The 24,050-nt window shown below is 44.2% G+C and overlaps 1 pseudogene; it reads right to left on the reverse strand.

Moving 5' to 3' along the window:
- LOC117452518 (bifunctional heparan sulfate N-deacetylase/N-sulfotransferase 4-like) lies at window positions 1–23,013 on the reverse strand (annotated as a pseudogene).
- Window positions 23,014–24,050: the final 1,037 nt, after the last annotated feature.

Here is a 24,050-nt window from a genome sequence, read left to right on the forward strand (position 1 = left end):
TCACAGGCCGCCGTCCTCCTCCACGGACACAGCCCGACTCACCAGCACCCCCTGGTGGGGGCCAGGTCGTATTGCCCTCTGTACCTGCTCACAGGCTTCACAAAAATCCCCTTGCACATACATCCCTTCATCCCTCCATCCCTTCTTCTTTCCTACCTTCAGCAATCCACAGCAACCCAGCTTCCGCTTACCTTCCTCCTCTAGCAGCTAACCCCGTAGCAGCAGCGCCTCACCCAGTGAGCAGACGCTCCGGTCTCCCTCTCTCTGACCCTCGCAGTGAGCAGACGCTCCGGTCTCTCTCTCTCGACCCTCACAGAGAGCAGACGCTCCGCTCTCTCTCTCTCGACCCTCACAGAGAGCAGACGCTCCGCTCTCTCTCTCTCTCTCCGACCCTCGCAGTGAGCAAACGCTCCGGTCTCTCTCTCTCGACCCTCGCAGTGAGTAGACGTTCCGGTCTCTCTCTCTCTCGACCCTCGCAGTGAGTAGACGTTCCGGTCTCTCTCTCTCTCGACCCTCGCAGTGAGTAGACGTTCCGGTCTCTCTCTCTCTCGACCCCCGCAGTGAGCAGACGCTCCGCTCTCTCTCTCTCTCGACCCTCGCAGTGAGCAGACGTTCCGGTCTCTCTCTCTCTCGACCCTCGCAGTGAGTAGACGTTCCGGTCTCTCTCTCTCTCGACCCCCGCAGTGAGCAGAGGCTCCTGTCTCTCTCTCTCGACCCTCGCAGTGAGTAGACGTTCCGGTCTCTCTCTCTCTCGACCCTCGCAGTGAGCAGAGGCTCCGGTCTCTCTCTCTCTCGACCCCCGCAGTGAGCAGAGGCTCCGGTCTCTCTCTCTCGACCCCCGCAGTGAGCAGAGGCTCCGGTCTCTCTCTCTCTCGACCCTCGCAGTGAGTAGAGGCTCCGGTCTCTCTCTCTCTCGACCCTCGCAGTGAGCAGACACTCCGGTCTCTCTCTCTCGACCCTCGCAGTGAGCCAACGCTCCGGTCTCTCTCTCTCGACCCTCGCAGTGAGCAGAGGCTCCGGTCTCTCTCTCTCGACCCTCGCAGTGAGCAGAGGCTCCGGTCTCTCTCTCTGACCCTCGCAGTGAGCAGAGGCTCCGGTCTCTCTCTCTCTCGACCCTCGCAGTGAGCAGAGGCTCCGGTCTCTCTCTCTCTCGACCCTCGCAGTGAGCAGAGGCTCCGGTCTCTCTCTCTCTCGACCCTCGCAGTGAGCAGACGCTCCGGTCTCTCTCTCTCGACCCTCGCAGCGAGCAGACACTCCGGTCTCTCTCACTCTGACCCTCGCAGTGAGTAGACGTTCCTGTCTCTCTCTCTCTGACCCTCGCAGTGAGCAGAAGCTCCGGTCTCTCTCTCTGACCCTCGCAGTGAGCAGATGCTCCGGTCTCTCTCTCTCCGACTCTCGCCGTGAGCAGACGCTCCGGTCTCTCTCTCAGAAAAATAAATAAATAATACAAATAATAAAATAAACTTCGCTAGCCAAGCCGCCGGCCGCATCAGATGACCATTACATGTATGTATGATCTGTACGTGCAGTGTATTTGTAAAGCGCTTTGAGAGTCGTTGATAAAGCGCCATAATAAATATAAGGATTATTATTATTATTTATTATCAACCCGCTCAACCAGGGAACATACCGGGTGCTCCAGACTCCGAGCGTTACTGCAGCATCTTCGCAGCACGCGCATCCCTCCCTTGCCAATTATGCGGAGCCCCCTGCCCACCCAGCCTTAGCATGCTTAGGCTCAGGGCCTACAACCTCCATTGAGTTTCTAGGCATCACCCTGGACTCAATGTCTTTCCGGGCTTCTCTATCCTCAGAGAAAGTACAGCGCATCACTTTCCTCTTGTCAAACTACTTACAGGCAGACAGATGCACGAAACGGCAGCCGTTAGCCCTCCACGGCAAACGACTCTCATATTCACACTCCGGAATAAAACGGATCAGCTGGGAATTTCTTTCCCCATCCACATCTTCCGCCTGAACTCGTATCCCAGCCATACGAGCCACTAACCAAATACTTCAGCGCAAGATACGATGCATACGCAACGCCTCAACACCCACTCTCTCTCACCGAAACAGGGAAAAGGGCCACACGTTCTGGTTCCAGAAACACTTCCACAAACGTGTCGCTCACTTTGGGGATATGCTCAGAATATTATTCGAGCCATTCCTCCCGCATTGGCGCAGCGTCCACAGCAGCTAGACCGGGCATCCCGTATACAACCATCCAGGCCCTCGGCCGCTCGTCATCCCAAGCGTATCACGCTTACATCCGCAACAATCTTAATGATCTCAGACACGCACACGCTTAAGTCAGCTGCTTTAATCCGACTCTTTTGGGGGCCCGTAATCAGCCCACGCAGATCATGCCGGAGACGGAACCCCCCACTCTGAGTCTCCCACTGCACGGACCACAGCTCGTCCTCCCAGATCATCTCTTCACCCCCCTCATATCATTCACATGTTACTTCAATAAACTTACAAACATCACCTTGTTGTGGCGTGGTTCCTGCTAGTGAAATGAGGTTAAAATGTTAACATAGGTTCAGGAGCATGGCCACGCCTAAAACTCCACCTCGAACCACGGCCACCCCTATTTATATCCGGCAAAACTTCCGGCCACTGCTCGTCTCCATCCTTTCAACCCACCCTCCCTCTCCCTTTCTACCCCTACAGTTCCCCTTCCGACTCACACCGAGCGATACATCCACCCATCCCTTCTTCCCTCCTTCTTCCCTCCCTCAACATCCCTCATCCCCACACCCCTACATCCCTACATCCCAACATCCTGCATCCCAACAGCCCGACAGCCAACAGCCCGTCAGCCCAACCTCCCGACAGCCCAACATCCCTCAGCCCAACATCCGACATTCCCAACATCCCCTCATCCCAACATCCCTACATCCCAACATCCCTACATCCCAACATCCCTCATCCCAACATCCCTCATCCCAACATCCCTACATCCCAACATCCCTACATCCCAACATCCCTCATCCCTACATCCCTACATCCCTCCCTCCCTCATCCCTTCATCCCTTCATCCCTACATCCCTCCCTCCCTCCCCCCTTCATCCCAACATCCTCTGCCCGTCACCATCTATATTCAAACGGTGCACGTTTATATACTGCGTATACTAACACCTTAAATCCCAGGTATCGTCTGGGGGGCCCGTAATCAGCCCACGCAGATCATGCCGGAGACGGAACCCCCACTCTGAGTCTCCCACTGCACGGACCACAGCTCGTCCTCCCAGATCATCTCTTCACCCCCCTCATATCATTCACATGTTACTTCAATAAACTTACAAACATCACCTTGTTGTGGCGTGGTTCCTGCTAGTGAAATTCTGTACAAACTGTGAAGTCCACTGAGACAAATGTAACATTTGTGATATTGGGCTATATAAATAAACATTGATTGATTGAGATACAAGGCTGATAAAGGGGATGACAAAGGGTCTCGGGTAGTGTCCTCACCATGATGTTGTTGTGGATGAAGCCCTTGCGGTAGCGGGCAGGTTTGAGGTGGGGGTACTCTTCAGTGCTGGTGACCTGGATGTTCCACACACGTCTCCACGCCTTGTACAGCTGCAGGTGAACTGGGTACACACCGGAGTGGTGAGGGGCCACAGCGTAGCCCATGTCCACTGGGATGTTGTGCTCCTAGAGATGGAGGACATACATACGCAGAGACATATATGTGAGGGTTATATACATAAACAGAAGTTATGGCGCATTTACAACTCTGACAGAGGACATGGTGGGACATAAACACCGGGCCCAACAGTCTGACCTTGTACAAGAAGCGCCTGGTTTGTGTTTTGTTTGTTACGACGGCGGCCTTCGGGTTGAAAATAGTTTGTGTGAGCATGTGTATGTGTGGGAGTGTGAGGGTGGATGGTGCCGGGTGCATTTTGCAGACTGATGGTGTTGTCCTTCGCTCTGACACACACCTACACACACTGTCAAAGCTAAGCATCAGCGGTCAGGGGATGAGGAATTGTGTGTGTGTGTGTGTGTGTGTGTGTGTGTGTGTGTGTGTGTGTGTGTGTGTGTGTGTGTGTGTGTGTGTGTGTGTGTGTGTGTGTGTGTGTGTGTGTGTGTGTGTGTGTGTGTGTGTGTGTGTGTGTGTGTGTGTGTGTGTGTGTGTGTGTGTGTGTGTGTGTGTGTGTGTGTGGAGGTGAGGGATCACACTTTATGATCGCGTTCACCTTCAACATCATGAACCAACCCCCCTCTCTGCATTGTATGTGCGATAGGGCATGATCCTACAGTTTGGTTGAACTCAGTCACACATCTGCTAACAAAGCAAAGGAAAATAATGCAGAGGAAGGCTAGAATAACCTGGTGGACTTCAGATTAAACTGGGCTCAGGTGTGCCCATCTGAATAAGTGCATCGCTGCCCAACAGGGATATTAATGTCGTTAGTTTGTTTTTTACAGCGGATAATTAGTACTACACTCTGTTAAAAAATTATTCTTCGCTGACAAATACAACTATTTTCCGAACACCGCCTCATAAAAATGAGTTTATATGGAAGTAATTTGAGTAAAGAATGTAATTCAACATATTTGTGCACCTTCAAGACATTCAAAGGTTTTCTTTACAGTATTAGCTTGTGAAAACTAAATCAAAACATAAACCTAACAACAATTAGACACAGGAAAGTAAACCAAGTTTACAATTTCATAGTCCTGGTATATGAACACCAAACTTTCCGCACTAGAAAATGTTTTTATGCAACGTAAACAAAGAAGCATTTTTATATTTCCTGTAAAGTAGTTTATGTAACAAAGTGTATTGTTTGTGTTAGAATAGTTCCAGTGATTTGACCTGCAAACTTCATCTCAGCAATCTGCTGTAGCAAAGAAATAGCAATTACTAACAGCAACAGACGTCCTTGAAGAAAATGCAATCATGGGAAGCGAGCATGATTAAAAGGACACACAAGAACAAAAATGCAACAATAGAACAAACAACTGCAAGACATGAGTGTGCGTGTCTGAGTGTGCGCATCTATCTCACCAGAGCGAACTCCTTGTTGAGGACCATCTGCTCCAGCAGCGATGACTCGTTGTGGAAGAGGTGAGGCTGCATGTGGCTCCACATGTGGGGAACCACCAGAACTCATCCACATACTTCAATAGTAAATCGTCTCCCTCGTCCTCCTCCATCGTGCCTGCACACACAAAACCCACACATGGTCACGCACACACAAGGACAAAAGGACATGGAACAATATGTATAAATGCACACTTCATGTCGATAAGGAGCATATTATGGACCTTTGCTATATACAGCTTCACGGTGGCATGATGGTATATCATCACTAAGCAACTGGGTTGTTTTAAGGTTGGGTTGCTAAATAAGGTGGCGGCCTGATACCATGGTGACAACAAGTCATGGTAATACGTTCTAGTCCGTATCAGCTATTTCCTAATTATAATTATGTTCAGTCACACCTCTATTATTTGTCTTGACTGTATCTTACTCCTGTGTTCTGCTGCTGCAGATTTAGACACTTTCACTAGAAAATCAATCAAATCTGTCCTTGAAACAACAACAAAACTTAGAATGCACAGCTGTATGTCACCTCATCACACTTACGCCTTAAGGTTATTTCTTTACTTTTATTATAAAGGTAAGATACAAATATGTATTGTATTGTTTGTATTTCATTGTACTACAAGCTATTATCAACTTCATGCGATTGATTATTCTGTCTGATGATTGTCCTGAAAGTATGTTTTTGCTTTGGTAAATGTTATTTGGTAGATTAATTAGTGATGACTTAGGGTGTAAAAGTCTTTATTATATTATAAGGGTTTTTGTTAGTGTAAATAAACATGGACTGCAATGCCCATATGTACGGAGCCCCTAAAGGGACATGGAAAAAAAAAAAAAGAGAGAGACAATAAGAAATAAAGTCAGGATAACGGATTCGTTTCTCGTGCGCACGAGAAAACGAATCCGTTATCCTGACTTTATTTTTTTTTGAGAAAGTTACCGATGCACCAAGGAGGAAGTGGAACACGAGACAACCATTTCATTGCAGACTTTTATGTTTACGTGGGGAAATGACAGTGCATACATTATTTGAGATATATTTTGAAGTCAGACTTAATTGTATGGACATTTCGGCCAGGGGTGTAGAGCTATTGGTTTAAGCACCGGATTGGCAAAAAACAGGAGAGTCTGTAAACCAGTCTGCTTTGATCTATGAATTAATGTCCGTGACTCTCAGAGTACCTGCTGCCCGCAGCTGTCACACACACACGCAGCTCACACACACGCAGCTCACACACACACACACACACACACACACACACACACACACACACACACACACACACACACACACACACACACACACACACACACACACACACACACACACACACACACACACACACACACACACACACACACACACACACACACACACACACACACACACACACACACACACACACACACACACACACACACACACACACACACACACACACACACACACACACACACACACACACACACACACACACACACACACACACACACAGAGCCAGTGGCGGACTGGCCATCGGGACGTTCGGGACGAATCCCATTGGGCCGGTACCGAAGTGGGCCGCCCGTTGACAGTTTACGTGGGCTGGGCTGGGTGCGAGTCCCGGGCTGATTTTTAGTCCCAGTCCGCCCATCATGTATAGCTGTTCAATGAAGGTAAACACAGTGTAGGTGGTGCGTAAAAGCTCTTTGAGCGCTGGTGCTGCTCTTCTCTGAGTTACACGTCCCGCTGCCTCCTGGAGTGACCACACACCCCTGGCCGAAATGTCCTTAAAGTGAAGTCTAAGTACGATATATATCTCAAATAATGTATGCACTGTCATTTCCCCACGTAAACATAACAGTCTGCAATTAAATGGTTGTCTCCTGTGCGCTTCACTTCCACCTTGGCGCACCGGTAACTGGTAACCGGTAACCGGTAAAAAAAGTGACCATGAGAAACTTTCTCGTGCTCACCAGAAACTTTCTCGTGCGCAACGAACTTTTTTTTTGTCCATGTCCCTTTAGGGGCTCCGTACCATATCTACATTAGCGTAATGTAAGAGACATTTATTTTACACCGATACATAATAACATCAATTATAAAGCCATGTTATTTGATGAATATGTTGAAAGTTAGTTGTACGGTTTGTTTAGATATACAACATTGATATAAATTCAATCAACAGTTGACATTTTGACAGTATTGTGTAACCTTCCATGTTTCAAATACAGATTTTCCACACAACCACCATAAGACAAATAGTGCTCTTTAGACTTTATCATAAAAATAGATTACTTATATTGAGTAAGCCAACATCATATCATGTTAGATTGGTATATAATTGATGGAGTGTGCTCGGTGAAAAAAAATAGAATTTCAAATTAAAATATAAAAAACAAGTGAACAAAAAATGGATAGCTCTTATAAAAGGCAAACTATTTTACCTCTTATATAAAAACCAACCTAAATGAATAAAGTAATGTGTAGTGAATGTCCTTGATACAAAACATTACTCTAATATATATATATCAGGGTTTCCCACACATAGACTATACCTGGGCGGGCCGTCCAGGTATATTAACGGCCCGCCCAAGTATATTTCGTGACCCATTAGTTTTTTGTTTTTTTGTATACGTTTTTTTTAAATATATATTTTTTTATTCGTCCGTGACCACGACGCCATCTGCGATCGATTAACTTGTGGACAATGATCCCTCGCTCCCTTGCTCTGATCTCTCCTCCTTCTGGCCTGTTAAGTGGCCTGCCTCACACAGGGTGACTGGATGTGGCCTGCCGACATGGCCACTGTCATACAGATCATAAATCAAAGCCCTTGATTGGTCTCTGTGTGTCATTCAAGCTCGGGATAACCTCAGCTCAGGTGAGGTAAAGGACTCTCTGAGTGTTTAGATAGTTAACTTAGTCTAAGTTCTCAGTGGGTCTCAAACGGTGTGGTCACCATTTATGTAAACACATATTTCCATTTGAGAGGGTAGTGATTGGTCTAATGGATAGTGAGGTGGGCTGAAGATCGGAAGACTGTGAGTTAAAATCCCGCCAGGAACACCACCACTAGTGTGCCCTTGAGTAAGGCACTTAGCCCTTAGTTACTCCAGGGAGAATGTCCCTGTAATCGGTCGCTTTGGATAAAAGTGTCAGCTAAATAAAATGTAATGTGATTAGTAAAATATGCATGAATAAATAAATAAAAAGTTAACTGGGTGAAAAAAGGTAAGATACACTTTTAAAACTTATTGAGAGAAAACTAGTCTTTGCTGCTGCCTCAAAGAGGAGCAGGGGGGAGAGGAGGGAGACAGGAGAGGCTGATTCAGGAGCACAGACACACTCACAACTATAAATGACCAAAAATAAATTAATAAACAAGTTTCAGTGTTTTTTTCATATTGGAAATGGTATGTTATTGGTTATGGCCATGATTTTATGATTATTGAAATGTATACAGTTCTGTTTCATATAGGTGTTTCCATAGATCTAGTCTCTTTATTTTCCCATCAAAATGCACCAGATTGATGCATTTAACTCCAAAATAAAAAATAAAATCTTACAGGGGGGGGCATGCCCTGGACCCCCCTAGAGGATTTGAGGTCGACCCCCACTAAAATCGCATGGATAGGTTTCCTAATACATTTATTTTTTTAAATAGTAAACCATTCCATATGTTCATGTGTGGGTAGTAGATTTAAACTATAGGGCTATCATTATGGGCCCTGCCTGTACCTGTTCGCTCTGCCATCGCGGTGAAGGATCTGCCAACAAGCGACCAACAGAAGGTTAATGTTAATGTCGCTACCACCACCCCCCCCAAGTATATTTCAGATCTGTGGGAAACACTGGCAGTTAATGGACCAGCACCAGAGGCGTTCCCATACACACAGGCGTTGGAGCTGTTCTTCATGAAATCCCAGAAGGATGAAGTGCTCTGACAAACAGTGCCATCTTTGCACAAAAATTATTATACAGGAATGAAAAGTCAATAAATAAACATGTTGATACAACTTTTTTTTTTTTTCGCGGACCCCCCCCCCCCCCCCCCCCCGCGCCCAAGTATATTTCAGATCTGTGGGAAACACTGTATATATATATATAACAAAAACCTTTCTAGACATGTTTTTGAAAGCATATTTATATCTGTTAGAGTTACTGTGTACATTTTACAAGGGTGTGTATATTAAGAAAACAAATACAAAGGACACACCTGTGTGGTAGAACTTCCCGGAGAAGCCCAGGTTGAAGGTAAAGTTGGAGATCTGAGAACGAAGCTGTTTCTGAGTCTCAAGGAGAGCCTGCAGATAGAGAGATATAGATAGTCAGACAGATAGACAGACAGTTTATCAGGTGTATCTATCCCCAGTCAAAACTTACACACACAAACACCTGAGACGTCTGATTCAGCTCCTATGCTGTATAATTGAGTGAACTCTGGTCCCTTAGACAACTATCATGATGGCTATGTGGACTCATCAGTGCATATAATATGGTTACAGTGTGTCTTATTATTGTGTTCTGTTTTATTTGTGCACCAAGTTTTTCCAGTGGCCGTGCTGTCCTTAAAGTTACCTCAGTCTCTGGGTTTCAATACTTGAATCAGGATTTTCTCCACTTATTTAATGACTTCATTAGTTTACTGGCCTTTAAACAAAGACTCTGTAATGAGTGTTAACTAAAGACAGTTGCACATTGGCACACACACTCACACACACACCGACAGAGATGCGAGTTAATGAAGGTCAGTGTATTAGTAGCCTCTGGAGGGTTGACTAATAACCCCCGCACACACTCCTCCCTTCATAATTCTCTCCATCCATCCCTAACACTACCAAGTAAAACCGTGCCCCCCCCCCTCTCTCACTCCTCTCCTGCCTCCTTTCTTTCTGATTCTCCCTCTATTCTTCCATCTTCCCGCTTCTGAGAACCTGCAGTCGCCTTTCTGCCCCCATTCCCCATTTGTCTTCACTCCCCCCCACCCTTTTCTGAACCTTCATCTCTCCCTCGCTTGCTCCGTGAAAATGTCACATTCTCAGGAGACGGGGCTGTTCTAATTTGAAAGGAAGGCTGAAGCAGCATGGAGGAAGGATCGCTCTCACTCCCTTTCTAAAACACTCTCCTCTTGCTCTTTCCTTTGCGTCTTCTTACTATATTGTTGCACTTTTCACCGTTTTCCCCCTTCCACAGGTATTTTGTTTATTTATGAAACTCTTATAACTCCGTGTGTATTTAGGTCTAAAGGGTCTTTCTGTTTGGTTATAGGGTTGGGTATCGTTTGAATTTCCACGATTCCGATTCCGATTCCGATTCTACTTTTCGATTCCGGTTCTTAACGGTTCTCGATTCCGATTCTTTGAGGGGCAGGGTAAAAAAATGATACATGCTTCTTCCACCAAAAAAATTACATTTATTCGAGAAACTTTTACACAGGTTAGTTTAAAGTAATATTCACATTAATCAGTCTGTTTATATTCACTGCTATGTAACTTTAACCTGAGAACCACTGAAGCTACAACAGTTCAACTTTTAAAAACAGTTCTTGTTGAGAAAAACAAGCATATCTGCCTTCTCAGGCATACCGGGAAGAAATGTTTGAACATTTTGAAGTAAAATGCTTCAATCTGGTGCACACGCAGAATTACTAGAGACTAGATCTAGGGGGTACAACTCTAAACACCCATATGAAAAAGATCGGTTTACATTTGAATAATTAAATAACAAATAGCCTACATGTAATGCATTTTATTTTTGTTGTTCATTCATATCTTATTTTACTATTTTATTTATGCATATTTTTTTATCTCTCCAGTTTAAAACGATATGTCTGGTTTACTGTCCTATAGTATACATTGGAATGATTTCAAACCTGTTTTATCCCAATAATTATAAAGGAGTGCCTTGGAAATATGTGTTTACATAAATTGTGATCAAAACGTTTGAGACCCACTGAGATAACTTAGACTAAAGTGAACTATCTAAACACTGAGAGTCCTTTACCTCACTGAGCTGAAGTTATCAGCCTCAGTCTGACTGGAGAGGACTCTCCCTCCACATCATTGTAGAAACATCTTCTTCTTCCGTAAGAGCAGCTAGCACCAGATGCTAATAACAACAGCGCCGGTTCCAGTGCACCCTCGTGAGCTGCGGTTGCCAGATAAGCCAACATCCCCCATTTTCATCACTTGCAGCGCCCAACGTACAGGGCAAATGAAAAGTGTAACCGGGATGAAAAGGGTGTTACATTTACTTAATTATGAATGTTGTTACATCAAGGCCGAAAATTAGGATGAGCACCAACGGTCAAAACATTTATTTTTTCTCCCAGAGCTGTCAGCGCAGCGCCTCCACAGATCTGGCGCCCTAGGCGAACATTTATAATGCCAGTGCGACGGGCCGGCCCTGGTCTCAGGTTACACTGTAGGAAATGTAGATACAACGCTACATTTCCCGCCCCGCTGCAGTCATGCAGTAGGCTACGGAGAGCGGCGAGAAACATTTCCTCAGGAATCGAAAAGCGGAACCGAAATTCACATTTCTAAATGATACCGTTGGAATCGAAATGTTGGAACCGGTTCCGAACCGGAACCGGTTCTCGGTACCCAACCCTGCCACATCACTATTAACAATCTGTGTTATGCTGCTTTTAATCCTTCCCCAGGAACCCTGCCTGATTTATGAGACCTGAACAGCTGATGTCAGAATAAGGAATCGGTTCCAGGCAGACTCTCACTCTTTCTCTCTCCTCCTGTGTGTGTGTGTGTGTGTGTGTGTGTGTGTGTGTGTGTGTGTGTGTGTGTGTGTGTGTGTGTGTGTGTGTGTGTGTGTGTGTGTGTGTGTGTGTGTGTGTGTGTGTGTGTGTGTGTGTGTGTGTGTGTGTGTGTGTGTGTGTGTGTGTGTGTGTGTGTGTGTGTGTGTGTGTGCTAAACTAACAAATAAACAGACACATGCACACAGTGTCTTCATTAGCTCTAATCTAATGGTGTTGAAGATGGCTGCATGCTGACAGATGTGCACAGCTCCCTAATCTGATCCCCTGTCTCCTCTCTTATGACATCCTCTAAATCTCACACACACACACACACACACACACACACAGGCCAATGTGTGAATACAGAGACACAAGATTTAAATTAAGTTTATAGCCGACTGCTTTGCATTGTAACTCAATATACAGTACACTCCCCGATGCACTTGGTCGCAATGCATTATTAACGTTTGTTGGTATCTGTAAGACTCAGTGTAGGGGGTGTCCAAGTGTGCAGTATATTAGTTTAAAGACCTCATTTGTATTCTGCTACCTAACACCCATAGCAGAAAACAGAAGAGCCACACAGATGACCAACCTTTGAGATGCGTCACAGCCACAAGTGACCCACAGCATGCTTTTGCATGTTTTAGCCCTTTTACTCTCGCAGAGAGCATTTTATCACCTTTATTTATTTATTTCTTGGGAAAGTTCTATTTTATTGTGCAGCAGTGCCATTGTGAGCAGAGAACAATTTGTAAAGCTCTTTTAGCTGACAGATCCAGAACACCAAAAAGAAAACTCTCAAATTGGCCAGTTCTCACATTAAAGACGTTGTTGTTCAGCAGCCAACGCTCAAATCTTACAGTGAACAAACAAACAAGGGCATCTTCTCTGTTAGTAACCGAATAACTTAATATATGAAACTTTCACAAGCTACAAAATGATAACTGCATTGGATCATCTTTCTCAAGCAAGTTTTAAGTCTCTGCAAAGTGTTTTTTCAAAACATTTAGAAAGATATATTTTGAATGGCCTATATTTAATAATAAACTCTCAGTTTAGTTTTGTACCATATACTGCTGAGAAATTGAAAGGACACTACTGACATGTAATACATTTAAATATTTCAAAACAAGGTTTTTTTATATTTCAGCACTTTCACTTATTTTACCTTTTCAAACTGTTTGATATTCATATAATGGTCCTGTTGAGATTTGATGCTGAATAATGACTTTATTTAACTCTAACCAATAACTGATACTAATATTGTTTTAATGGAAACCTCATTCACACCAACGGTGTTTCTGGGCCGGTTCGGAGCTGGAGCTTGAAAAGCACCGGGTTTTCCTGTTCACACCGCAGTGGATCAGCCTCTTAGCTCCGGAATCGTTTCGTTTCAAGCACCAAAAAATTGTCCGGCTAGAGCAAAAGCACTGCATACGTCACGCTTACGTCGAGGCGGGGGCAGGGGCGGGATCAACTCCTGAACAACAACAAGAAGCTGGCGTTTTATCCAGTTTGTACACAACGATAGAGAAACTTAACAAGCAGCAGTGGTCCACTGAAGAGACCAGCTACCTACTGGGAATCTGGTCTTCTCAAGAGGTACAGAGGAAGCTGGAGCGCAATCGGCCATTGTTGTTGTTGTCGGTCTCAGCTGTGAGCGCGGTTTGGCTTTATGAAGCAGGCACGCAAACGGTTACGTCATGACGCAAACGATGACGCAATGACGCAGCACCAGTCGGACTCTGGGCGGTGTGAAAAGAGCCGGAGCTAAACCGAAGAACCGGTTCTGAACCTGAAAAGCTCTAGCACAGAGTTTGAACCGGAGTTGCGTTGATGTGAATGAGGTAAAAAGGCTTTGATCGTGTGAAAAATGTAGTGTAAGCATGCTTAAGAGCCATTGCGATTTGTATAGTTGCTTAATTTCTCTGCTTCTGTAACACTTCACTCACAGGTTCTTCAGACCACAGATAAAATGGTTTACCTGTTTCGATTGTTCAGGCCATTCAATTGGTCAGCAACCATGTTAATAGATCAACCCTTCTGCACCTACTCTTATCTATAAAGCAGATAACCACTGACAATGGCGATTTTAATGTGGATGATATCCATCAAAGGGTTGTCTTAACTGCATAATATTCAAAACACAACCACAGCACTTGTATATCAATAGTTTGTCAACACCTAATTGAACAAAAAAAAACACATCATGTGCTGGGCAAATTGGGGCATTTTACTGCCTGCCTTACTGACCTGAGTGTTGTCTTTAGAAGCCTTTCTTTTAAGAATAGAAAACAATAGGGGGCCACGGTGGCTCATCATAAGGTGGCAGCACTGTGGAACTAAACTATGCCCAGCAATAAAAAAGGAGTGATATTTTTTAACAGAAAAAACAGCATTGAGCATACGACAAAACCCTAGCTCCGTCTGGGACAATGAAGCCGCCCCTCTGCTGTTTTTCTGAGGGTGGCAGCAGATCCAGAAGCATGGATGACTTTAAGCAATATGAAGCCAATCTGTCCACTGGATACTGAGCTCAAAGCTTGATATTGTTTTGAAATGGCCAATAAGATATACTTAAAAGAAGGGGGGATTTGGATTAGCAAGAGGTGGGACTATGTAGCATTCGATCTTGACAATCCTAGTGATGAAGGTAAACACACAAATGGATTAGCAGTTAGTGATAGCCCTTATTTCTGTGCCCAATCCTACAGCTGCCTAACACTGCGAGTGTCAGAAGCAATGCCAGTTTGTTTCTGTGTTAGAGAAAGCGACAGTGGCTGCGTGGTTGTTGGTGTGTTCTTCCATGTGTGTGTGGTAAGCACTAGAAGAGGTGCCAGCTAGATGTTGGGGTTCAAACAGATGGGAGACAGGCATCTGGACAGCTGGCATTCACTGCCTTTCACAAACCCTTTACACCAACCACCTCCCCACCATATCCCCATTCTGTCATTCTCGCCTTTGCAACATTTCTTACAGATTTTCTTTTCACATCCTTTAACTAGACTAGGAGATATAAAATAACAAGATAAGTAATTTGCAAGTTGGATTTCATGTGCAAACAGATTGAAAGGAATGAGAAAAACAATTACGGGGTTTAAATGTCATGGGAAAGCAGGTCAAACTTTTTGAATTCATCTAAATTAGTGCATTTGTTTGTGTCTAGTTGTTTGTATCTTTACATGTAATGTGAAAGCTAGACCAGCAAATGTAACTGAGTCATGCATCTCTATTTGATGAGCACAAAGAGCACTTTACAAGTTAATGTCAGTCTTCCTTTTGCTTACTCTTACCATCTCTGTCCCCATTGCAGCCTGCTTGTCAGATTCAAGTCAGTGTAGCTTTTTATATTTGAGCATTTTACAAAACCATCTTTTCACTTGCATTTACAGATTCAAAGGTACTTGTGATTGCTTTGGCATTGCGATACTTATACTAAATTCTTATTGGCAGCCCCTCAAGGATTTTGAGTTTCCGTGATTGCTGTGACCGCAAAACCTGCCTCATTTTGTAGAAAGAAATGCATGGAACTCTGCCACATTTGGAGTTAATTTGGAGTAAAAAGAAGAGCACTGACAAAAACTGAATTAAACAAAAAAAGTTATTAATGATCTTGTTGACAGATGCTTTAAGAGAATATTCATTAAAATGACACTGCCAAGATACATTTCATAACCCTTGATTCATAAACATGTAACAGCCTTTTTTCTTTATAATAACGTAACTGTAAAACTTAATGAGACTACAGAATTAACTCTAAGTAGCGCACAATTAATTACAGAATGCTACAACAAAAAAATCGTAATTGAAGTCTAAAGATTGCACATTTTATGACATTCCTTTTTTTGTTTTGTTTTCAATTTCATGCCATCGCCAGACCAAAGTGATCGGGAAAATATACTTAAGCCCAGAATGTCAAGTTTTCATTCCAAATGTCCCTGCCCCCTTATCCGTTCCCTTTAGTCAGACCTTACTCAGTGCAATGCAGTTATATGTAGAAAAACAACCTTCCAGCTGGAAAATATGTTAGAACAGGTTTACTATTTAGCCCCAAAGGAACATTTGCACTTTATGGATTATTAGGCCACATGAAAGCAGTAATTATTTGACTTGCCAAATTAAACAAAGTAATGAAAGTGCTCAATGGCCCCACTGTGTCTATAAAAACACATGTTTCAGTCGTAATTAACCAAGGACTTCTTTGCAGGAGCAAAAAGAGACACACTGCAAAAACATATAATGTGCCAAATGCAGGGGATTTCTTCTGACATGGTGGCAGTCAATCAGTAGACAATCTAAAAATGCACCCACACAAATATGAGGAAGATTTGCAAACAGAAGCTATAAATATTCTAAGTATGTGTGCATATCACTGAGCCACTACATTCTTTTAGATGACAACATAGTCAGTTCTAGTAAATGCAACCCCAAAAGAACGAGTCTTGGCACGGTATGTGTTTTCACATGTGTGGGGGTCCACTCAACTCAGATGACACCGCTTAAGAAAGCAGAGAGCAAGTAAAAGAGTTGAAACGAGTTGAGAGAGAGGTTTAGGGGGGAATACAAATAGGTCGGAGATAGTGATGAATGACTCAGGCAAGGAGGGGGTGAGGAAGACAGTGAGTGGAGGAGGAGGAGAAGGAGGAAGGGGTGAAAGGAGGAGGTGATAAAGAGCGATCTGAAGATGTGCATCGGACACCTCCCTAACGACCACTCCGAGGCAGACAAGATGAGAAAACCTGCAGGCATGAATTAAAAAACACAAACACCGACGCGCAAATCATTAATAGGAGTTTTTGACTGGCATCATCCCTCATTTTGAGAAATGTCATCCGTGGCGTGCCTCCCTGTGAATCATTTTAATAGAGAAAATACAGCCGCGTGTGTGTGAGTGTGTGTGCAGACATAAGGGGGTGTAGGTATTGTTTGTCACCAGATGAACTCGTGGGGTGAGACTAATAAAGAGTGTAGAGGAGAGGAGGGAGGCATTTTAATTGGCCTCTCTATGTCTCACTCCCCTCTCTTCTTCTCTCGGGGAGAACAGGAGATGTAATGTTGGTGTTACGGAGGTAAGAGGGGATTTCTAACAATGGCCCTGCAAATGCCTTGTCCTACTAATTGGTCAATAACCCATCATGTTAGACATAAGCTGTTTTTGGAGCACCAGGGATGAGAGAAGCTTTACATTTGCACATCATTTGTCATTCATAATGATTTTTTTGCAATGATTTTTTTGCAATGCGCTTGTGCTGCGGTGTCTTGCAACTAATTTGCTTATTACAAAAAAATGTGTTCTGCAATGCAAGAACATGTAGAATTACATATTCTGACATGTCTTAACATGAAAGTAAGTGATATCATGGAAGAATTAACATGTATATTTTCGGAAATATAAATTTCTTTGTATTTCCATGATGGCCATTAGTCACTCTGTTCTGACCATAATGTCGTCCAATCACCAGCTTATGACAAAGTGTGTGCGAACTCATTGCTGCAAAATTACAGTAAGTATTGAGTCATACATCATATTTAATAAAAGATGAAATGTCTGTCACCTTCACCTAAAAAGCTAGATTTGACACTTGGTCATCTAATATGAGTCATCCTTTCAACGGCTTTACAACGACACTTTGCTAGAAGCAAGAGACGCTCGCCTATGAGCTTAATAACAACTAACCGACATGATTTATCAAACTTCCCCTCTATCACAGAAAGTATGCAAGAAATGTAGACATGATAACAGCAAGACAACCACACATTATTTAAACAGCAGTGACCAAATACACACACATGCACACACTTGACATCCATGACAAAATGTGTCGCTCCTATAGCTAACACTGTGAACACCAAAAGGTGGCAGTTTGTATCAACTCATAAAATATTCGACCGAATGAACGAAAGATCAAATGTCCAATCAACAGAGCAAGAGAGTTGTGGATGTTTATTGACGTAACATTATTTTACATTTCTCACTTAAAATGTGCCTTATTCAAACTGTAATCTGACAACTCTACCCTAGGCTCTCTCTGAGGGGAATGGCTGCTCCAAATCACCATATTCCCGCTTCCCTCCTCTGCTTTCCCATTTCCCTTCAGCATTTTGTTTCTCTGAAATCGCAAAGTTAGCTGCTAGCTCTTCCCTTAGGCTACATTCTCTATCTTTCCCTCCCTCCAGTCTTTCCTCCCTTCCTCCCAACTCTTCCCTTTTTCTCCTCTCGTCTTCCTCACTGTGATTGCCAGCTATACTGAAGGAGAGAGAAGGTATAAGTGAGTCTTTCAAATGGCATCACTCTCTTTTTCTGCCCCTCACTCTCTCCACCTCTTCCTCCTTCTGCTTATGGTACAAAGCTGAAGAGTCAGGCAGACTTAAAATGAAAACTTCAACTAGAGAGGGATTGTGTGCTCATTTTGTGAATGTTCTTTGTGTGTGTGTGTGTGTGTGTGTGTGTGTGTGTGTGTGTGTGTGTGTGTGTGTGTGTGTGTGTGTGTGTGTGTGTGTGTGTGTGTGTGTGTGTGTGTGTGTGTGTGTGTGTGTGTGTGTGTGTGTGTGTGTGTGTATATGCACTCTCTTATCCTTGTTGGACTCAAGCATCCTTTTTATATTCAAGGGTGGAATTCCTCTCCACTTCACCACCCACTGCCCTCCTGTTTTCTCAGCCTCCCCATTTCTGTCATCACTTCCCCAAGTTTCAGTCACAGACAGGTGGTTGTTTTTTATTTCTGCGCCTGATGGGACAGGTGTCAACCTTTGACGGGAAGTGACATTCTAATCTAAAGAAGTGATTCGAAAAAAGACCCACACAGAAATACACATATATACACACACGCACATCTCCCTATCATGTATATCCTGTGGCTGCAGAAGGACGGGCAGACCAGATTTAGCTCATGCACATCAGTGCAGAGAAGCATAAATCTCACATATTTTCTCACAATTGTCTCTTAAATGGCTCTGAGTGAGGTCGCAGTGGGAGAATGTGACCGCCGATTTCAAACAAATTCATCTTGCAGAAGCGTCTCATCTACACTTCAGCAAACATAAGACGTTTTTTTTCCCTTTAAAAAAAATTACAAATTAAGTTCCTACAGAAATTGGGGTTAGAATGCATGTATAAAACGTGTGCAAACACTATATCTGCGTGGTGCACGTCTAAGCACATCTAGCGTGTGCATGTGTGTTTGCTCATGCAGGCGTGTGTGTTGAAACAATGGCTGTCTTGAGAGGCGGCTGCATGGCTGACTCTCCTTTGGTTTCCCTAAGAGGAGGAACGTGGGAAAAGAGGAATAAGTGCCATTCATCTTTTCACTGGCTCCTTCACTACCTCGCTTTCTCTCTTTCACTCCAAGTCTTTGTTCCCTTAAATGGCCTCTTTACTTCTGGCTAAACTTCCATTTGAGATAAATTCCCTCTCGCTGTACCCCAACACATATGCAATTGGCACACAACATGCACAGACATAACACAGGCAGGAGCTTTTCCCAAAGTCTCTCCCGTGCCTGAGCTAAAATCCTCAGGAATAAACTTAAGGTCAAATGTTTTTGCTGATTTGTGTGTGGACTTAAACAGCAATATCTCTTTGATCTTATTTTCACCACTGCACTGGCATCAATTACTGTTTTTAGAAGTTCCATTTTAATCCAACACCAATGACACCACATGCACGCTCTCTCTTTTCCCCTCTGTCATTCAATTATCACACTCCCATCAACCATCAATACCTTCACATCCTTGGTGTTCATGCGTGTCCCTTCCTTCCCCACGAAAATGTCGTCTACATCCACCAGTATGTGCCGGTCCAGACCCAAAGTAAGTTTCCTGTCAGTGAGGTAGGAGATGGCATCCACCAAAATGAGTCTGTGGAGCCAATAGCCCAGTCCCTGGCCAAAAAGTACCCTTCTCACCCCATCAAAGAGTCCCATGTCCTGCACCACAGTGGCGTGAAGGCCTGAAAAACCAAGTCCTGGATTATCTCCACTGCTTGCCCCTGGTCCCTCCTTGGACCGTGCATGCAGCACAGCCTGATAGGTGGAGTGATTGGAGGAAAACGAGGTCCAGTCCTCCCCAGGTAACGCCCCTCGATCTGCTCCAGGCTTGGTCAGGTGGAGGAGAGGTGAGCTAGACACCACACAACAGTCCCAAAGTGCCTGGTTGGTCCTAAGTACCAGTGGGAGGCCTCGGAGTTTGAGGAGCGGTGGGGAGTTCTCAGTGGAGCGGTAGAAACCAATGATGCCCACTCTGTACTCAGTGCAGTATTGATGCAACAGCTGTCTGTTCCATGAGTCCGCATGTGCATACTTTAAAAGATTTTCATAAATGATGAGTGAATATCTGCCGCGGCCTTTTTCTGTCAGCGGCGGAAGGTCGCCCTTCCCTGAGGCGATCTCCATGCGAAACTGGAAGTGTGCTGACTCCAATATAGCCACAATATCCTGACCCAGCTGGGAGTACTGGGACTCCACAAGCACCAGCACTACTGGGTTGGTGTGGACATGTGTGTGAGGGGGGTTAGGGGGGTATGGGTTTGGGAGTTGATGATACGGGGAAAGTGGCTGGGAACAGGCAGGTTCTGGGGATTGTCCAAGCTGCATGGAAGGGGAGGAGTTGTTAAACAGAAAGTAGGCAGAGAGGAGGAGGGAGAGGAGACAGCAGGAGGCTAGCAAGAGCAGGAGCCTACGTAAGTGGCGGCGGAAACGCACGGCCACCGTCATTGCAAACTAGGGAGGTATTGTGCGGAGGAGGAGGAGATGTCTTAATTTAGTTTGATGGAGCCTAGAGAGTGTGAGTACAAGTTGAGGAGCCTAAGAGATTGTCTTTGCGTGCGAGAAAGGAGCAAAGCCACTCAGGGGTGTGTCATGTCACCATGGCAGGTGGAGAAGGGAGTTGTGCCGGATGTTGGGGAACAAAGGTCTTCATTGAGGAAACACAGTTGAGGTACTCTCCTTCCAATCCTCACAGAGGAATCACGCGCAGAGACGGAGGGAGTGATGATTAATGCCTGCAGAGAAAGAGGACAAGGAGAAAAAAAGAAAGAGTGCATTTTTTGGGCAAGGTTGAATAGTATGCATTAGTTCTCTGAGAACCTGCTCGCGGGAGTGCGTGTATAGGTTGTGCCACTCTGGGGAATGTGAGGGCACAGCTGGTATCTACAGAGCTGATTGAAAACAACTTGCATCCTAAGGGGTTATCCAACCTCTGGCACACACACAAAAAGTGACATCACAGTTAAAAGCACAAACACAACAAAAACGTGAATCCTCACAAATAAACAACAGCTGGCTATGCGTTAATGTGGCAATGTGGGGAGGTGAATGAGACTTCAACTAATCAGTCCCATAAAGCTCTTTGGAGAATTACTCTAATTGCGCAAAACTATGTGCACTTCTGTCCTATTTCTGAACCTAATCATCTGAAATACCACAAAATTAAAGTTGGAATCCTTTTGCCAGGAGCACCAATCTGGGGGGAGCCTGTGACAGAACAGAGGAAATGGAGAGCAAGAGAAAAGTGCAAGAATAAAAGAGACAGAGCATAGATGAACAAAATGCAATGAATTATAGAAAGAGACAAAAAAGACCAGGATTAGCATCTTAATGTATGTGCCGGGAGCCAGAGAGAAGAAAAAATCCCACAGTATCTCTTTCTCTCTCTTTTCTCTCTACGCCTCACTCTCCCCCTCTATCTTTCTACACCCCCTCTTTCTCTTCTTCCGTCTGTTTGAATATCAATAGTCTTCTCTCACGTTCCCCATCCTTCTCTCCTTGTTCCTCGCCTTTAGAGAACACACGCAAAGAGAAGGTCATAGAGGAGAGACAGTCATATTCCTTAAATATGATACAAGAAAATGGAAAAAAGGAGAAGGGAAATAATTCACAGCACTTTTTTATTGCCAACAAAAAGGAGAAGGTAGTATTTTTTATCACAATTGTAAGATCTTAATTGGTACTTGAATTACTACTCTAATTATGTTGGAGATCATCTTTGGCTTCATTACAAGTTTAATATGTGGGGGATATTGTCTCTACCAAGAAATTGCGTGTGCACTTAATCAATAGAGGAGGTGAATTGTAAGTATATTGGAAATTATGAAAAACATAACAACTATTGGTAGGTGTTGGTTTAACCTGTTACAGGGGTATGCCTGAGTCTCTATTAAAAGCCACAGGAGGGCGCTTGAGTTAGCTCAATAACACGAGACTTCTCGTGAGTTTTCCTCTGGTCAATTTAATAACTAATACTTTAAAGCATGTAATGTAAAAAAAAAGCCTAATGATCGAGCAAGAGATGCATGAAGCTTTCCATGCTTTTTTGTAAAAAACATGAAAAAAGTTTCGCTCCATTGTAAAACTCAAAAGTGTAACCTAAAATGTTCCAACACTTCAACATCGAATTTGTGTATTTTAGACGTCATGTAATATTAATAAATACAAATTAATATTTAAAACGAGAATCTTTTTAAAAATATATTAGGCTACTCGAGCAAAGTTAATACAATTAGATTAACAGTGGTCCCCAGTGTTAATTCTATTTGATTAACTTTAAGTATAGGATTAAAAAACAAATTGAAAAAAATTGAAGGAAGAAAACATTTCGAAAATTGTTTAAAATATGGGGATGAATCTCTAATGTAAAAGAAAGCTACTTGCAGCGTAAACATCGCTAGCTATTACCATATCAATATATTAAGTCACTAAACTAACAGCAGGTAATTCCGGAGAGTTTTCCATCCCGCTTCCTGACGCTGAAGTTTATGTTAAGAAAATAACACCGACTCGCCCACTTACCTCTAACCGAGGCTGAGGCGCTGCGGAGCGTGGAAGAGGCGTGCCGGCGGACCGGTGAGTGAGAGGCTGCTTCGGGTGGGTCCGGGGCTCCGGTCTCGGTGGTGCACCACTCCCGTGTGTTTTGGATGCTCAAGCGTTGTGCCATCTCCCCCTCTCTATTTCTCTCTCTCTCTCTCTCTCTCTCTCTCTCTCTCTCTCTCTCTCTCTCGCTGCTTCTCCACTAGAGCAGCAGATGCGGGAAACCGGAATGATCGGCTCTCCTCCCCCCTTTCATCATTCTTCTCTTTCTCTAAACTCTCGTCTCCCCCGCAGTCTTCTCCTCTCTCCCGCTTTTCACACTTCTCTTTTAATCTCTGCTTTTAAAAATAGAGATTAGCATACGGGGATGGACAGAGAAGCACCGATAGCACGCCTCCCGTTAAAGACTGACAGCCGAGTGTAAATGCTGTGGTTTAAGAGCGCCTGCCCAAGTGGAGGCGATCGAGAGAGGGAGGGAGAGAGAGCGAGAGAGAGAGAGAGAGGTGGTTGGTAGAAGGGAGGGAGAACAAGGGATAGGTAAAAGGAAATAAGGGGAGGGGCTCGGTTTGATTGACACAAACAGCCTTTTTCTCAGCAATCACCGGACAAGGATGGTAAAAGCTCACGGCCCGTTAGTTGGTGTTAGTCGGATGGGGGATGCGCACCGGTGCAAGTTAATGGCGCGCCTTTCCGATTCCCTCTTGCTCATTGCACAAGTTGTATCAGTCAAGGGTAAAAAGAAAGAAAAAAAGGAACACTTTCACTGTAGCTGGTGTAAAATGGCATTTCCACATTATCAAGAATGGTATCAATCATGTGGATGAATACAAGACATTTCTGATATGCTCTATTCGAATTGCACTCATTCATGCCCACATGCAATTCAGGCCTATTATTCTTACTTCTCCAGAATGTCAATCAACCATGCACAGCATGTCAATCACACAGAGTTTTTAACTTGATTAGGGGTTCCCTTCTCTCTTCCTGTTCATCAATCTCTCTAACCCATTTGCACTGACATACGCTCACTCACACACATCTCAATGAAGATAGTGGGCCCCTCATTCACATTGTAATGGCCTTACAATAGAGCTTATGTATTTGGTGTGTGTGTGTGTGTGTGTGTGTGTGTGTGTGTGTGTGTGTGTGTGTGTGTGTGTGTGTGTGTGTGTGTCTCAAGGAAGTATATGAACCCGTAGATAGGCAGGCACACGGTTTTGCTGACAGCTCTCTAAAGGTTTGGGCTGATTTCTGGCTACATACAAAATAGACCTATACAAACACATTATACACACACAGTTGAACATAATGAGCATCATTCATTAAATATAAGCCAATGTCCATACTAGTATCATGCTCCTCTTACTTACCCCTCTACTTAGTTTGAAATATATCTCACTGGAAACCCTATTTGTGGCTCTCAGTTAGTGTAATGACTAA

Source organism: Pseudochaenichthys georgianus, chromosome 1, assembly GCF_902827115.2.
Source record: "Pseudochaenichthys georgianus chromosome 1, fPseGeo1.2, whole genome shotgun sequence".
Taxonomy (NCBI): Eukaryota; Metazoa; Chordata; class Actinopteri; order Perciformes; family Channichthyidae; genus Pseudochaenichthys; species Pseudochaenichthys georgianus.